The sequence below is a fragment of the Coregonus lavaretus genome, assembly GCF_964263955.1.
Source record: "Coregonus lavaretus genome assembly, chromosome: 17".
Taxonomy (NCBI): domain Eukaryota; kingdom Metazoa; phylum Chordata; class Actinopteri; order Salmoniformes; family Salmonidae; genus Coregonus; species Coregonus lavaretus.
In genome coordinates, this window is record NC_140004.1 from 35,210,412 (window position 1) to 35,221,570 (window position 11,159).

The following is an 11,159-nucleotide window of genomic DNA, read 5'->3' on the forward strand; positions in this document are numbered from 1 at the left end:
TCTCTCTGAGAACCTGAGCCCTAGGACCATACGTCAGGACTACCGGGCATGATGACACCTTGCTGTCCCCAGTCCGCCTGGCCTTGCTGCTATTCCAGTTTCAACTGTTCTGCCTGCGGCTACGAAACCCCTACCTGTCCCAGACCTGCTGTTTTCAACTCTTAATGATCGGCTATGAAAAGCCAACTGAGAGACCTGAGCCCTAGGACCATACGCCGGGACTACCGGCCGTGGTGACTCCTTGCTGTCCCCAGTCCGCCTGGCCTTGCTGCTATTCCAGTTTCAACTGTTCTGCCTGCGGTTATGGAACCCCTACCTGTCCCAGACCTGCTGTTTTCAACTCTTAATGATCGGCTATGAAAAGCCAACTGAGATTTATTCCTGATTATTATTTGACCATGCTTGTCACTTATGAACATTTTTGAACATCTTGGCATGGTTCTGTTATAATCTCCACCCGGCACAGCCAGAAGAGGACTGGCCACCCCTCATAGCCTGGTTCCTCTCTAGGTTTCTTCCTAGGTTTTGCCTTTCTAGGGAGTTTTTCCTAGCCACCGTGCTTCTACACCTGCATTACTAGCTGTTTGGGGTTTTAGGCTGGGTTTCTGTACAGCACTTCGAGATATTAGCTGATGTAAGAAGGGCTATATAAAATAAAATTGATTGATTGATTGATTGATCATGTCTTTGTCAGTGGGCAAACGTACAAAATCAGCAGGGGATCAAATACTTTTTTCCCTCACTGTATATATATATATTTGTGAGAGAAAAAAACATATGGGGGATTGGAAGTGATGCAGACAATTACATTGATGGAAGTTACAATCTATCTGAAATATTAAAGCTGATCTACACCCTAAAAAAAAATTAAAGAAGAAAAACACCAGGCCCCTTCAGAGCTGTCACACACACATACTGTACATACACACACACATACACACACACACACACACACACACACACACATACACACACACACACACACACACACACACAGTCGCATACACAGTCACACACACAGTCACACACACACACACACGCACATGCTCGTCCCCGAGCTTAGGACTCTGGGTCTGAACACCTCCCTCTGCAACTGGATCCTGGACTTCCGAACGGGCAGGCCCCAGGTGGTGAGGGTAGGCAACATCACCTCCACCACGCTGACCCTCAACACAGGGGTGTGTGCTTAGTCCCCTCCTGTTCACCCACGACCGTGTGGCCACGCACGACTCCAACACGACACGACGGTGGTAGGCCTGATCACCGGTGACAATGAGTCAGCCTACAGGGAGGAGGTCAGTGACCTGGCAATGTGGTGCCAGAACAACAACCTCTCCCTCAACGTCAGTAAGACCAAGGAGCTGATCGTGGACTACAGGAAACGGGAGGGGGCGAGCACGTCCCCATCCACATCGACGGGGCTGCAGTGGAGCAGGTCGAGAGTTTCAAGTTCCTCGGTGTCCAAATCACTAAAGACTTAAAATGGCCCAAATACACACGCACAGTCATGAAGAAGGCGCAACAGTGCCTCTTCCCCCTCAGGAGGTTGAAAAAGTTTGGCATGGGCCCTCAAATCCTCAAAAAGTTATACAGCTGTACCATTGAGAGCATTTTGACTGGCTGCATCACTGCTTGGTATGGCAATAGCACCGTCCTCGATCGCATGGCGCTTCAGAGGGTGGTGCGGACAGCCCAGTACATCACTGGGGCCGAGCTCCCTGCCATCCAGGCGGTGTGGTAGAAAGGCCCGGAAAATTGTTAAAGACTCCAACCACCCAAGCCATAGACTATTCTCTCTGCTTCCGCACGGCAAGTCTGGAAACAACAGCCTCTTGAACAGCTTACAGTATATCACCAAGCAATAAGACTGATAAATAGCTAACAAAATAGCTACACGGACTATCTGAGTTTACCTGTTATTTTTGTCTCTGTGCACACTCACAGGGCCCTACACACTCATACACACTCCCACTCCATCATATGCTCACTCACACATAATATGCACATACATTTATACTGACTCTACACACGCGCACACCCACTCACATACAAGCTGCTGCTACTCTGTTTATCTTATATCCTATTGCCTAGTCACCTTACCCCTATACATATCTACCTCCATCACTCCAGTATCCCTGCACATTGTAAATATGGTATTGGAACTGACTCTGTATATGGTATGCTTACTTACTTACTTATTGTGTTCTTCATATTTCTTCTAATTTCTCGTGTGTTTCTTTGTAGTATTACATTGTTATTGATTATTGCATTGTTGGGTTTTGAATTTGTACTTGTGCATGTGACATTAAAACTTGAAACTTGAAACACAAACACGCACACACACACACACACACATTAAACAACCTGACAACATAAGGATCAGGGCCTCCTCACAGCTGACATAACATTCCCCAAACATTCTAGCAATGCTAGACTAACACTAAAGGAAATGGGACAGTTGCTGGTTGGCTGGGTTGACTACGTTCATGCTGTTAGTTAAACCCAACTGGGATTGTTTTGTTTTATAATAATACTTGTTTTTTTACGGACAAGTTCTTCAGTGATGATAGCAGATATCGGCACAGAGAGTTTTTCAGACCAGTATTACTCATCCCATGGGTGGGTCTGTCACGCCCTGGCTCTGGGGACTCTTATATGTTGAGCCAGAGTGTGGATTTTCTATGTTTAGTTTTCTATGTTTTTGGTTCTAGTTCGTTTTGATCTATGTTGGCCAGGGTGGTTCCCAATCAGAGACAGCTGTAGCTCGTTGTCTCTGATTGGGGACCATACTTAGGCAGCCTGTTTGGCACTAGTATTTTGTGGGATCTTGTTCCGTTTAGGTTTTGTGTATAACCTAGGACTTCACGTATCGTTTGGTTTATTGTTTTGGTTCGTGTGTGTACTAATAAAGAATGTACGCTTATCACGCTGCGCCTTGGTCCGCTTCATTTGTCGACGATCGGACAGAAGATCCCACCACCAGAGGACCAAGCAGCGTGCCCAGCAGGAGAAGTTGGCGATGTCCCAGGTGGGCGAATGGTGGTCATGGAAGGACATATTCGCGGGCAGAGGGCCATGGGCAAAAGTAAATGCCCAGGCAGGAGAGGAGAAACGGCGCCAACCGTGCCGACGACAGACACGTGAGAGGCAACCCCAAGTAATTTTTTTGGGGGGGCACACGGCGTGGACGACGGGGCTGCTGGAGGCAGCTACAGGACGAATCGGCGGATTACGAGAGGAGGCCACCAGGTTTGGGGGGCTGGAAGGGTGGTTGGCGGAGCCTAGAGGTAGAGCAGAGCCAACTCCCCGTACTCAGGCTAGGCAGCGTGAGACTGGGCAGGTTCCGTGTTATGCGGAGCCACGTACTGTGCCGCGAGTGTTCCGGCACAGTCCTGTACGTCCTGTGCTAGCACCACGCACGTGTCGTGCTAAGGTGGGCATGCAGCCAGGACGGAGTGTGCCGGCTCAACGCTCGTGGCCTCCAGTACCCCTCCTCGGTCCTGGATATCCTGCGCCAGTGCCACGTGCTGTAGTGCCAGTACGAGTGCACAGCCCTGTACGTCCTGTGCTGATGCCTCACACAGATTGTGTGGAAATAGGCATTCAGCCAGGATGGGTTGTGTCAGCTCTCCGCTCCAGACCTCCAGTCCGTCTCCACAGTCCAGCCCGGCCTGTTCCTGCACCCCGCACCAAGCCTGTGGTGCGCGTCGCCAGCCCGGTCCGGCCTGTTCCTGCTCCCCGCACCAAGCCTGTGGTGCGCGTCGCCAGCCCGGTCCGGCCTGTTCCTGCTCCCCACACCAAGCCTGTGGTGCGCGTGGCCAGCCCGGTCCGGCCCGTTCCTGCCTCCCGCACCAAGCCAGTGGTGCACGTCGTCAGTCCGGCACGGCCCGTTCCTGCTCCCCGCACCAAGCCAGTGGTGCGCGTCATCAGCCCGGTCCGGCCCGTTCCTGCCCCCCGCACCAAGCCAGTGGTGCACGTCGTCAGTCCGGCACGGCCCGTGCCTGTTCCACCGGTGCCTGGTCCAGCACCGGTCAGCTGCTCCACTACGGAGCCAGAGCAATCCGCTCCACCGGTGTCCAGTCCAGCTCAGGCCAGCAGGGCCAGACCAGATCAGGGGCGCTACGGGGGGGTGGAGAGAGAGCGGAGGTCACGCCCGGAGCCGGATCCGCCTCCGAGGCGGAAAGCCCACCCGGCCCCTACCCTGTTGTGTTGGTGTGGCGCGGTCGCAGTCCGCGCCTTTGGGGGGGGGGTACTGTCACGCCCTGGCTCTGGGGACTCTTATATGTTGAGCCAGGGTGTGGATTTTCTATGTTTTGTTTTCTATGTTTTTGGTTCTAGTTCGTTTTGATCTATGTTGGCCAGGGTGGTTCCCAATCAGAGACAGCTGTAGCTCGTTGTCTCTGATTGGGGACCATACTTAGGCAGCCTGTTTGGCACTAGTATTTTGTGGGATCTTGTTCCGTTTAGGTTTTGTGTATAACCTAGGACTTCACGTATCGTTTGGTTTATTGTTTTGGTTCGTGTGTGTACTAATAAAGAATGTACGCTTATCACGCTGCGCCTTGGTCCGCTTCATCTGTCGACGATCGTGACAGGGTCCTGATTCAGCTGTCAAAGACTTGGAAGTCGAATACAGAGATAAAAGATTCATAGTCATTTAATTAACATGATGCAATAATGATGCATTTTACTCTCAATAACACAAAGATTTATCATCAAATTTATCTCCTCTTATAACTCTAATTACAAAAACCTGTTCTATGTTCAGTATGGTGATTATGTTTCCATAAAGTTGTTGACTAGGAGAAGTAAACACAAGTTAAATCCTAAGTACAGATATTTTGGCTCTGAGAAGTATGCTCATGTCCAAATGTCAATCAAATGATTAAAGGCTGACATTTCTCTGCTCATTAAATCTCTCCCCAGTATAAAGAGACATGTTAGAAATAAACACTTGGATGAGCACTACTTCTCTCTCTCTCCCTCCTCTCTCTCTCTCCCTCCTCTCTCTCTCTCTCTCTCTCTCTCTCTACCTCCCTCCCTCCCTCCCCTCTCTCCCTCCCCTCTCTCCCTCCCTCCCCTCCTCCTTCCCTCCCTCCCTCCTTTTTATCTCTCTCTCTCTACCTCCCTCCCTACCCTCTCTCCCTCCCTCCCCTCTCTCCCTCCTTCCCCTCTCTCCCTCCCTCCATCTCTCTTCACAATGAAATCTGCCTCTTTCCCAGCAGTCTTTGACAGAAAGTAGGGTTACTGGAGACGTGTGTATGTGTGGGGGGATGGGGGGCAGTGATGTTTAAAGGTCCTGTTTTTCACTGGTTCATCCTAGTAACAGGCACAACAGTGGCCTAGCCTAACATCTCCCCCCTCTTCCTCTCTCCACCCATCCTCTTCCTCCCGCTCTCCTCCCTCTTCCTCCTCCCTCTCTCCTCCCTCTCTCCTCCCATCCTCCCATCCCTGGAGTGGCCAAAGGAGAGGCAGATGTTTCCTCTCCCATAATTCCTCTCCCACCTTCCCTTCCCTCACTGTAACAACATAGGGCTTCCCTCGCTTGTGCATGCACACACAGACACACGTCCCTGAAATGCTGGCCAGCCAGGGGTGAGAGATTTAGCGCCTCTCTGTCGGCTGCTTGCCCTACCAAGGTCAAACCCCAGCTTCCTGCTCCACAAAACACGTCCTCTAACTGCATTCACACACACACACACACACACACACACACACACACACACACACACACACACACACACACACACACACACACACACACACAGGGACACACACACACACACTCCTAAAAAAGATTACTTCTGGGCTGAGGCCATTCTACAATTCTACAGCACCCCACCAGTCACCAGGGGCCACGCTCTGGGACTCACTAAATAAGACCCTTGAGAGACAGCCACAGATACAGTACATGGACACAACCAGTGTGTGTGTGTGTGTGTGTGTGTGTGTGTGTGTGTGTGTGTGTGTGTGTGAGTGTGTGCCATGTGGCCTGTGTGTATTAATGGTGTTGGATTACCTTGCGGTGCAGTGGGACTCGTGACGATCACCTTTCATGTGTGAGTATGTGTTGGAACAGGACATGCAGTCAAAGGAAACTGAGGCAATGCTATCAATGTGTCGCCGTTTCAACAGCATAAGACATAGCCCCAGGCAATGAGCTGTGTGATGCAAGTGTGTGTGTGTGTGTGTGTGTGAGAGACCAGCTCCAGGATGTGATGTCACCTCAACCTCACATGTCCACCTAGGGTTAGCGCTAGCGGCCGGCCGCGGCACACTGAGCGATGGGCTTGGGGAGTGATCTCATTTCCTCCATGGCTGCCAGTGCTAATAGGACCGCCACTGAGTCCACCAACCCTCACAGGAGGAGGAGAGAGGGTCAGAGGCCAGGGTGACACACACACACAATGTTAATGTACATGACTGACCCCGTGATCACACCGTTCACACCATTGCTCTGCTCTGCTCTGGGACAGCCTTTTTGTTTAGGTCCCAGTGTGTGGTCCCCTGGGCCGTGTTTATAGGCAGTGAATGCTCTGTGTGTGTGTCAGTGTTCATTTCGTATATAACTATGACAAAACATATCTGTCAACAACCAATTTTTTCCTGACAAAAACTAATGCCGATAATGAGTCGAGATGCCATGAAAAAAACAATACCTGTAACAAATGAGTTTTCATTTTAGTTGACGAAAATGTGACGAGACGAGAATTCCACAAGAGACTAATACACATTCAATTTGACATGAAGATCCTTTTCATCTTTTTTGTCCAATCAAAAGCAAGCATGCCTTTGCAGAATATTTAATGCAATCCTCTCATTGGCAGAATTAACGTATTTCAGTTGCATGGTTGAGCTGGGCCTCGTTTCCCAGAGCCTTCGTAGCATTAAGCTCATCGTTAGAATCATTTTACGATGTATCTTTAGCAGCCGATCTGTTTCCCAAAGCCTTCGTTACTAACATTGCTCTTAAAAACCTTTGCACATCTACGAGTGATCCAGACCACTCATAGAGCAGCCAAAGTATATCGTTAGATGTTTTTTGCCCTTCCGTGTAACTTTATTCACCAAAGATCTCCGCTAAACATAGAATCAATATGTTTAGGCTACGTATCTGTCTGACTGTGACTGCCGATAACTTCAGAACGAAGTTGACTACAAAAACAAAGTTGCCAAAGTATTTGCAATTGTTACAAACAAGTTTAAAATAAAACAATGCTTCAAATGAAAACAGAAATGACTGCATTAAAAGATAAATAGGCTACATGGGCCTATTTATTTACGCCTTCAGAAGGTATTCACACCCCTGAGTCAATACATGTTAGAATCAACTTTGGCAGCGATTACAGCTGTGAGTCTTTCTGGGTAAGTCTCTAAGAGCTTTGCACACCTGGATTTTACAATATTTGCACATTATTCTTTTTAAAATTCTTCAAGCTCAAATTGGTTGTTGATCATTGCTAGACAGTTATTTTCAAGTCTTTCCATAGATTTCCAATACGATTTAAGTCAAAACTGTAACTAGGCCACTCAGGAACATTCAATGTCATCTTGGTAAGCTACACCAGTGTATATTTGGCCTTGTGTTTTAGGTTATTGTCCTGCTGAAAGGTGAATTTGTCTCCCAGGGTCTGTTAGAGAGCAGACTGAACCAGATTTTCCTCTAGGATTTTGCCTGTGCTTAGCTCTATTGCATTTATTTTTATCCTAAAAATCTCCCTACTCCTTGACGATGACAAGCATGCCCATAACATGATGCAGCCACCACCTTGCTTGCAAATATGAAGAGTGGTACTAATTGATGTGTTGTGTTAGATTTGCCCCAAACATAACACTTTGTATTCAGAACATAAAGTAATTTTCTTTGCCACATTTTTAGCAGTTTTACTTTAGTGCCTTATAGCAAACAAGATGCATGTTTTGGAAAATGTGTATTCTGTACAGGATTCCTTCTTTTCACTCTGTCATTTAGGAGTAACTACAATGTTGTTGATCAATCCTCAGTTTTCTTCTATCACAGCCATTAAACTCTGTAACTGTTTTAAAGTCACCATTGGCCCCATGGTGAAATCCCTGAGAGGTTTCCTTCTTCTCCGGCAACTCAGTTAGGAAGGACGCCTGTATCTTTATAATGACTTGGTGTATTGATACACCATCCAAAGTGTAATTGATAACGTCACCATGCTCAAAGGGATATTCAATGTCTGCTTTTTTTTTTTACCCATCTACCAATAGGTGCCCTTCTTTGCAAGGCATTGAAAAACCTCCCTGGTCTTTGTGGTTTAATCTGTGTTTGAAATTCTCTGCTCGCTTGAGGGAGCTTACTCATTTTACATAACTGTATGTGTGGGGTACAGAGGTGAGGTAGTCATAAAAAAATAATGTTAAACACTATTATTGCACACAGAGTGAGTCCATGCAACTTATTATGTGACTTGTTAAGCAAATCTTTTGAGACACAAAATCTCAATTTAAGCAATTTTAAATTCAGGCTGTAACACAACTAAATGTGGAAAAAGTCAAGGGGTGTGAATACTTTCTGAAGGCACTCTAAATCATATTGAAATCATATTAAGTTTTATTTTGCCACTAGGCTACTGTCTGTAATTTTTGCCTCAATATGTTTAATGATGTGTGACAAGATGTGTGCAATGATGTGCCCAACCTGTGATTTAGTGCATTATCATTGGGTAAGCATAATAAGCCGCCTCAATACTTGCAGCCTTACAGTAGGTGGTAATATCTTTCTAGGAGCTGATCCGTCATCAGTATTGTGGAATAATTCTAATTCTTGCTTTTCTTTAGATCCTATCAGTATCGATACATGGTTTAACGATGCACTTAGCGAACGTTCTCTCTACGTGCTTGTTTGGGAAACACTCTTAAAAAGTTAGCTTGTAAATAACGATGCAACTGGTACAATCATTGTAATGCTTAAGTTACATTGCAACTGGGAAACGAGGCCCTGATCTGCCCGGCTCTCCCACACAGCTCTTGGGTGGTCACTTCAGTCACTCATCAATCTTTTGAACTGATGTGCAGCCCACTTCAATTGTAACTAACCTAAGTTAGCTTTGATCACATCCCATGTGCAGTTTTTAATATCAGTCCGCAAATGCGAGTGCAGCGAGTGCAGTTGTTTTTTGTAATGCTACTTGCTGAATATTAGGAGTACAGGAATATTTCTGGCATTGTTGAAAAGTTCAGATTCTCCCCTTTTAAAGGGAATCAATGTTATTTACCCCATCCCAAGGTTATGAGAAAAGAGCGTATGCCTAAATTGTTTAACCTGTAGCCAAGGAAGTCGGAAGTTTACATACACCTTAGCCAAATACATTTAAACTCAGTTTTTCACAATTCCTGACATTTAATCCTAGTAAAAATTCCCTGTCTTATGTCAGTTAGGATCACCACTTTATTTTAAGAATGTGAAATGTCAGAATAATAGTAGAGAGAATTATTTATTTCAGCTTTTATTTATTTAATCACATTCCCAGTGGGTCAGAAGTTTACATACACTCAATTAGTATTTGGTAGCATTGACTTTAAATTGTTTAACTTGGGTCAAACGTTTTGGGTAGCCTTCCACAAGCTTCCCACAATAAGTTGGGTGAATTTTGGCCCATTCCTCCTGACAGAGCTGGTGTAACTGAATCAGGTTTGTAGGCCTCCTTGCTCTGCCCACAAATTGTCTATAGGATTGAGGTCAGGGCTTTGTGATGGCCACTCGAATACCTTGACTTTGTTGTCCTTAGGCCATTTTGCCACAACTTTGGAAGTATGCTTGGGGTCATTGTCCATTTGGAAGACCCATTACGCGACCAAGCTTTAACTACCTGACTGATATCTTGAGATGTTGCTTCAATATATCCACATAATTTTCCTTCCTCATGATGCCATCTATTTTGTGAAGTGCACCAGTCCCTCCTGCAGCAAAGCACCCGCACAGCATGATGCTGCCACCCCCGTGCTTCATGGTTGGGATGGTGTTCTTCTGCTTGCAAGCCTTCCCCCTTTTTCCTCCAAACATAACAATGGTCATTATGGCCAAACAGTTCTATTTTTGTTTCATCAGACCAGAGGACATTTCTCCAAAAAGTACGATCTTTGTCCCAATGTGCAGTTGCACACCGTAGTCTGGCTTTTTTATGATGGTTTTGGAGCAGTGGCTTCTTCCTTGCTGAGCGGCCTTTCAGGTTATGTCGATATAGGACTCGTTTTACTGTGGATATAGATACTTTTGTAACTGTTTCCTCCAGCATCTTCACAAGGTCCTTTGCTGTTGTTCTGGGATTGATTTGCACTTTTCGCACCAACGTACGTTCATTTCTAGGAGACAGAACGCATCTCCTTTCTGAGCGGTATGACAACTGCATGGTCCCATGGTGTTTATACTTACGTACTACTGTTTGTACAGATAAACGTGGTACCTTCAGGCATTTGGAAATTGCTCCCAAGGATGAACCAGACTTGTGGAGGTCCAAAAAAAAATTCTGAGGTCTTGGCTGATTTCTTTTGATTTTCCCATGATGTCAAGCAAAGAAGCACTGAGTTTGAAGGTAGGCCTTGAAATACATCCACAGGTACACCTCCAATTGACTCAAATGATGTCAATTAGCCTATCAGAAGCTTCTAAAGCCATGACATCATTTTCTGGAATTTTCCAAGCTGTTTAAAGGCACAGTCAACTTAGTGCATGTAAACTTCTGACCCACTGGAATCGTGATACAGTGAATTATAAGTGAAATAATCTGTCTGTAAACAATTGTTGGAAAAATGACTTGCTAAAACTATTGTTTGTTAACAAGAAATTTGTGGAGTGGTTGAAAAACGAGTTTTAATGACTCCAACCTAAGTGTATGTAAACTTCCGACTTCAACTGTATATGGTACAATAGTAATGTGCCAGCTATATGAGGTGATAGTAGGCCTAGTTGAACAAGCCTATCTTAATGCGCACATGATGGAAGGTAAATATTAATTATTTCATGGAGAAAAGATGCACTGACTAATATATGACAAATATTACTGACTACAACTAGACTCAAATTGTCCAGAGTTTTAGTCGACAACTAAAACTAAGAAGGATTAAATGACTAAAATGTGACAAAGACTAAAACATATTTTAGTCATGAAGATTAAAACTAAATCTAAAATAGC